This window comes from Stenella coeruleoalba (genome assembly GCF_951394435.1).
Source record: "Stenella coeruleoalba genome assembly, chromosome: 2".
In the NCBI taxonomy this organism is placed as follows: Eukaryota; Metazoa; Chordata; class Mammalia; order Artiodactyla; family Delphinidae; genus Stenella; species Stenella coeruleoalba.
This window is the reverse complement of record NC_137147.1, coordinates 105421120-105428665: the sequence shown is the minus strand read 5'-3', so window position 1 is coordinate 105428665 and position 7546 is coordinate 105421120. Positions and strand designations below refer to the sequence as shown.

General features: G+C 47.7%; 1 pseudogene across 1 annotated transcript; it reads left to right on the top strand.

Annotated features, from left to right (window-relative positions):
* Positions 1-5938: 5938 nt before the first annotated feature.
* On the top strand, positions 5939-7457 carry LOC307182356 (frizzled-3-like; annotated as a pseudogene). Its single transcript has 2 exons — positions 5939-7033; positions 7420-7457. The product of its transcript is annotated as a frizzled-3-like (transcript).
* The last annotated feature ends 89 nt before the right edge of the window (positions 7458-7546 follow it).

Here is a 7546-nt window from a genome sequence, read left to right as displayed (position 1 = left end):
TCAACGAGAATGTGAACTCTGATTCCACAACACCTGGGTTTAAATTCCACATCCCCACTTTTTAACCTTGGGTGAGTTACCTGACCCCTCTGGGCCTCTGTCTCCTCAACTGTAAAACTGGGTTGGCAATAACAACAGTACCCACTTCAAAGAATGGTGGTGCACACGAGTGTGATGCTTGGCTCATTGTAAGAGTCTACTGTTCTTAGTTGGTCGTGGATGGAGTGAGCTGACACGAAGAAGGGGCATAACACAGCTGGAATCATCAAATCCCATGGGTCTTGAATGAGCGTCAAAAGTCACGGCCAACTAGAGTTCCAGAGGTGAGACCTGGGGCCTGGGCTGGTGTCAGGTCTGTGTATCCCATCCTGGGACTGAGGTTCACTGCAGTTCCAGTCCCGTGGCAGGTCTGGGGAGGGTCCTTCCCTGTGGACGAGGCCTCCTTAAAGGCACAGGGTCTCACACTGGGGTGGGCACCACGGAGAGCACAAGGTGATCCTCACTCCCAAGGAGGGCTTCTTTGAAAGCTCTTGTCACCTAGCTCACCACCCCGCACTCCGGGACTAAGAGCCTTTTATTACAAGATCCTAGGACACCTTTCCCCTTCTATGCGCGTGTGCCACGGGGGTGAAGACTTGCTCCATGTGTGTCTCTCCTGACAGACTCAGATCATGAGGCCAGGACCTGTGTCTGACTGTTCCCTCCTCTAGGCCCAGCAGCCGGCACTGTCCCTGGCACATCATATGGCTTCAATAAACCGTCTGTAGAAGGAAGGAAGGAAGGAAAGAAGGAAGGAAGGAAGTAAAGAAGGAAGGAGGGAGGGAGGGAATCAGTTTATGGGCAAACAAGGAAAGTCTAGGAACACGCAACATGTTTGGCTGATTTACACTTCCTGGGCCACAAATGTGCCTCTTTGCTCTCTCCCTCTCCCTCTCCCTCTCTCTCTCTCTCTCTCTCTCTCTCTCTCTCCCCCCACCCTCTCTCTCTAATTCGATCCCTGCCGCTTGCATTTCAGTAATAAAACACTTCGGGTATAACCTATGCACCCGGATTTCCCACGCAGACTCAGACACACAGGAGGTGGGTGCACTTGGGTCAGGACGCCCCACAGAAGAGCCCCAGCTGTGACCACAGGCATTTGCAGACCCTGCACGAGGCTGGCTCCCACCTGACGGTGCCCTTCAGACCCGCACAGAACATCCTTGTGCCCAAAGGTCTGGGGCCACTCTGAGGGGAGATAGGGAACCAGGCCGCGAGGAGCCAGAGCCCGAGCCTCGGGAAGTCTGGCCCATAGCTTGCAGCCAGCACTGCAGACAGTGATTTATTTCAGAGGGATGTGTTTGCCTTCCAGCCGCACAGCCAGGGAAGCTTCTCTTCTCCACTGGCCAAGCACGTGCACACCCTCCACCCACACACAGACCCTCACACATACACCCACACATTCACACAAACATAAACACGCTCTCTCACACCCATACACGGAAACCCACACACGCCTTGGGTATGCTAACACGCTCACACGCATACTTACAACCGCATGCGGTGCACACGTGAATTATCCTGGCCAAAGTGAGGGAAGAGAAAAGATGAAGCCGTGTCCTGGCCTTTCACCTCCGCCCTCACGTGTGTGGCCCTCCTTGCTGAGCTCTGAGCCCTTCCCATTAGACAGCTGCTGACGCTGACAGGCCCAGCTGGGCCTTGCGCGCCTTCCCGGTTGGCCAGGCCTCCCTTGGCCAGGTCTCCCCAGTTGCTGGCTGCAGAATTCCTCACACCAGCCCCTTTGGACCGTCCCTTTTCATCCCTCTGTCTTTTTTTTTTTTTTTTTTAATAATAGTCATGAGCATTTATTGAGCTTTTTTTTTTAATATTGTTTTTTATTTTTTTTCTTATTGGGGTATAGTTGCTTTACAATGTTGTGTTAGTTTCTGCTGTACAACGAAGTGAATCAGCTATACGTATACATCTATCCCCTCCCTCTTGGACCTCCCTCCCACCTCGCCCCCATCCCACCCATCTAGGTCATCACAGAGCACCGAGCTGAGCTCCCCGTGCTATACAGCAGGTTCCCACTAGCTATCTGTTTTACACATGATAGCATGTATATGTCGATCCCAGTCTCTCAATTCATCCCCCTCCCCGCCATGTCCATACATCTGTTCCCTAAGTCTGCGTCTCTGTTCTTGCCCTGCAAACAGGTTCATCTGTACCATTTTTCTAGATTCCGTATACATTCGTTAATATATGATATTTGTTTTTCTCTTTCTGACTTACTTCACTCTGTTTGACAATCTCTAGGTTCATCCACGTCTCTACAGATGACCCAGTTTTGTTCCTTTTTATGGTTGAGTAATATTCCATTGTATATATGTACCACATCTTCTTTATCCATTAGAGAAATGCAGATCAAAACTACAATGAGGTATCACCTCACACCAGTCAGAATGGCCATCATCAAGAAATCTACAAACAGTAAGTGCTGAAGAGGGTGTGGAGAAAAGGCAACCCTCTTGCACTGTTGGTAGGAAGGTAAATTGATACAGCCACTATGGAGAAAAGTACGGAGGTTCCTTAAAAAACTAAAAATAGAATTACCATATGACCCAGCAAACCCATGCCCTGAGAAAACCCTAATTCAAAATGACACATGCACCCCAATATTCGCTGCAGCACTATTTACAATAGCCAGGACATGGAAGCAACCTAACTGCCCATCACCTCTCTGTCTTTCCCAGCAAGTGATAAACTCCCTGGCCTCCCTGTCCCCTCCAGCTCTTCTGCCCACTGCCCCCCCCCCCCGCCCCCGTCCCAGCAGGAGATGGGCTGCAGGGCCTGGGGGAAGGAAGGAAGCGCACACACGGGCCTCAGAGTCGACCGACAGGTCCGGTTCTTGCCTGCTCGTTTTCTGTCTGTGTAGATTTGGGCAGGTCTGTCAGCCTGTCCTGATCTTGAATTTCCTCATCTGCAGACCATGACCCCTTGAATCTGGGATCAGTAAGTAAATGAGATATGGAGCAGGACAGACACAGCGGGCGCTCTGTACCTGTTCACGTCTTCACTCTGCTCTCTCTTCCCCAGGTGAATTCCTCCATCTGCACCTGGGTCCCTCTCCTTCAAAACACGAACCTTTCTGTCTGCTTGGGCTTCTGTCCCTTGACCTGTAACCAGGCCATAATCTTCTGCTTCCTAAAGAAAGCCTCCCTTGGGCTTCCCTGGTGGCGCAGTGATTGAGAGTCCGCGTGTCGATGCAGGGGACACGGGTTCGTGCCCCAGTCCGGGAAGATCCCACATGCTGCAGAAAAAAAAAAAGAAAGCCTCCCTTGACGACGCCTCCTCCATAACCCACCCCCTTCTCATCATTTACTCTACAGTAATTTCCCTGCATATGAACACGTTCCATTCTGAGAGCGCGCTTGTAAGTGCAATTTGTTTGTTAAGTCCAACAAAGTTAGCCTAGGTACACAGCTAACACAATTGGCTATATAGTACTGTACTGTAATGGGTTTGTAATACTTTTCACACAAGTATATTATGTCTGCTGAAATAAACATAGATACTAGGGATCCAAAGAAATCATAAAGACCACACATAATACTGAACTTGGTTTTAACCAACGTGGTCACAGTGCAGTAATTGGATTAAAAAGATGGTAACTGAGTTTTACCTATCAACCCAATATCTCTAATATCTAATGTACATTCCTATTCAAAATTCTTCAGAGTGAAATTATTTTATGGGCTTGAAATATAATTTTTAATGTCTTTATTGAATTTGTTACAATATTGCTTCTGTTTTATGTTTTGGTTTTCTGGCCACAAGGCATGTGGGATCTTAGCTCCTGGACCAGGGATTGAACCCACAACCCCTGCATCGGAAGGTGAAGTCTTAACCATTGGACCACCAGGGAAGTCCTGAAATATTTTATTCTAAGGTTGCATATTCCAAGAAGTTCTGCACTAGTACCAAAGAAATTAACACTTCTATTTTTTACTGGTACGGTACTACTGTGCTCTATACATTACTGTACAGTAAAGTACACAAAAGCACAACCACTTGTAGAGGATGCACGCACGTGACAATGTATGCCAGACACGTGAACTAACTTAGGTGGTTGGACACGCAAATGCATGTTCACATCTTTTTTTTTTTTTTTTTTGCGGTGCGCGGGCCTCTCACTGTTGTGGCCCCTCCCGTTGCGGAGCACAGGCTCCGGACACCCAGGCTCAGCGGCCATGGCTCACGGGTCCAGCCGCTCCGCGGCATGTGGGATCTTCCCGGACCGGGGCACGAACCCGTGTCCCCTGCATCGGCAGGTGGACTCTCAACCACTGCGGCACCAGGGAAGCCCATGTTCACATCTTTGAAAGTTTGCAACTTGAAGATTCGTATCTAGGGGACTTACTGTATTAATACAATATTTACAATATTGCTCTTCAGCTCCTGCTTCCTCCTCTCCTGCACATCACAATGAGCTGTCCACCTACTCCACCTCCAGTCTCTTTAAATGACACTTGCTCATGGCTTCCCTGGGGTCTGCTGTGCCCAATTCAATTGCATCCCCTCCAGGCCTCCTGGTGCTGGTACCAGCACCGCCCCCTTCAGCTGGGGGTAAGGGTGGAGTAGTGCGTGGCCAGAGCACAGGCCTGACTTCCAATCCCAGCTCAGCCACTCACCAGCTGTGCCACCTTGGGTCACTCATATTCCCTCTCCAGGCCTCAGTTTCATCATCTGTGAAATGGGGCCCCAAGGAGCACCTGCCATACTGGGCGGTGGTTTTGAGAGCTACATGAGGTAATGCACGCTGGGTGTTTCCCATGTAACAAGCGCTCGATCATCATTATCTCTTATTTTGACCCTTCAAATCTTCCCCTCCCCAGAACCTTGAACCTCCAACCTCCCCTGGTCCTCCTCATCATGTCTTTTTTTTATCCTTTCTAGCCACACTCGCACTACTGATTCCTAACAATAATTTTATGTCCAGGATGTAATGAATCTTCAGGGAATTTCAAAAACTGCTACAAGTTGAAGTCAATTTTGAGACAGCAAAGCAACAGTGTTTGTGTGAGTTGAAGTGCGGTGGCTGGTTCCAGCCAGGAACTCCAAAGTTTTCCTGATTTTGGAGACGGGTATATTTTTCACGTAACACACTATCACTTCTATGTGACGTCATATGTACCTTCTCCCTCTTCTTTCCGATACAAGGAGTAGTGAAGACATAAACCAATTCCAGGTACAGCAAAATCTCAATAATTCAGGCTCACCCTGGAGAAAGCCAAGGGCAGCTATGGCCAAGCCTGAATTCTAGAGGAAGGAAGTGGTGTATGCTTTTTAAAAAGGTACATCCAATATTAACCAAGTATTGACTTTTGCTAGTACCTGGGGGGAGGACTCTAAATTAATGTAGGATTAAAATGACGTACAATGGCATATTGCAATTGATTTGTCGTCTTAGGGAGAATAAACATTTTCTTCTACAAGATTAGTTATAGTGGTCCGTGCGTGCTTGCCGGCGGTCCTTGTTCTCTCCATGTACGTGACGGACCCGCGGCCACCCCCGGCCGGCGCTGCAGGCCCCCAGGAGCCTGGCCCCGAGGTGTGAGATATTTCAGTCAAAGGAAGAAATAGCTCTTCTCCTAAGATGGAATCTGTGGTTTGCGAATGTGGTTGATCAACTTGATATGTGGGCCAGGTGGTGCCCTATGTGATAAAATGAAAAGAAGAGGCAAGATGACGTCATTTTCCCATATTGTGAAACCAAAAACAAATGCCTTTTGTGAGAGCAAGCTAACAGACCCCTGACGCTGCAAAGAGTATCTGTTTGAAGAACTTAACAGTAAGATAGAAGTACTTTCAAGCTGAGGCCTGCACGTGTATAAAGATCTAAAATACATATTGAGGAGGCCTGATCATCTGAATCTCATTCAGTCGAGGAAGCGTGGCTATGAGTTGGGTCGTCTTCATTCTGTGGCCCTTGACTTTGTGTGTGGGGCATATAGGTGGACACAGTTTGTTTTCTTGTGAACCTATTACCTTCAGGATGTGCCAAGATTTGCCTTATAATACCACCTTCATGCCTAATCTTCTGAACATTATGACCAACAGACAGCAGCTTTAGCGATGAAGCCATTCCACCCTGGGGTGAATTTCGATTGTTCTCGAGATTTCCGGCCATTTGTGCACTCTATGCTTTTATTTGTATGGAATACGGACATGTCACACTTCCCTGCCCTAGGCTCTGTCAGAGGGCTTACAGAGTGTTTGAAGCTCATGGAGATGTTTGGTGTTCCTTGGCCTGGAGATATGGAATGCAGTAGGTTCCCAGATTGTGATGAGCCGTATCCTCGACTTGTGGATGTGAATTTAGCTGGAGATCCTACTGACGGAGCCCCGGTGGCAGTGCAGAGGGACTATGGTGTTCGGTGTCCCCGAGAGTTGAAAATTGATCCTGATCTTGGCTATTCTTTTTCACACGTGTGTGATTGTTCACCTCCTTGTCCAAACATATACTTTAGGAGAGAAGAACTTTCATTTGCTCCGTATTTCATAGGATTGATTTCAATCATTTGCCTCTCTGCCACATTATTTACTTTTTTAACTTTTTTGATTGATGTAACAAGATTCCATTATCCTGAAAGACCTATTATATTTTATGCAGTCTGCTACATGATGGTATCATTAATTTTCTTTATTGTGTTTTTGCTTGAGGACCGAGTAGGCTGCAATGCATCTAGCCCTGCACAGTATAAGGCTTCCACAGTGACACAAGGATCTCATAATAAAGCCTGTACCATGCTTTTAATGGTACTCTATTTTTTTACTATGGCTGGCAGCGTTTGGTGGGAAATTCTTACCATCACGTGGTTCTTGGCAGCTGGGCGGGTAGTGAAGCTATTGAGAAGAAAGCATTGCTATTTCACGCCAGTGCCGTGGGGCATCCCTGGACCTCCAACTATCATCCTTTTAGCGATGAATAAAATTGAAAGTGACAATATAAAAAAAAAAAAGATTGGGGCTTCCCTGGTGGCGCAGTGGTTGAGTCCGCCTGCCGATGCAGGGGATACGGGTTCGTGCCCCGGTCCAGGAGGATCCCACATACCGCGGAGCGGCTGGGCCCGTGAGCCATGGCCGCTGAGCCTGCGCGTCCGGAGCCTGTGCTCCGCAACGGGAGTGGTCACAACAGTGAGAGGCCCGCATACCGCAAAAAAAAAAAAAGAAAAATTACTTATATTGTTTTCTTAATTCATTTTTTCAGAATACTTAGGCAAAATTCAATCCAGGTCCAGTCCATCTGTATGCAAACTTTGGATTTGTGGGTCTGAATTAATATTTTATCATAAAACTAAAAAGCATTCTTATACCCAGCATGGTATAGTCTCTCTAACGTTCTCCAAGGTCTCGTCAGAGACCTCTTTCCGTGTTTAGGTGTCAAGATATTAATTGCTTTTGCCAAAGTGCCGTGACTCATGTTTAATCACTTTTCTTTAATGACTCAAGCTGGGAACTCAGTGATGTTTGTGAGTGGCAGGATGACATAAAAGAAGCTGGGTGA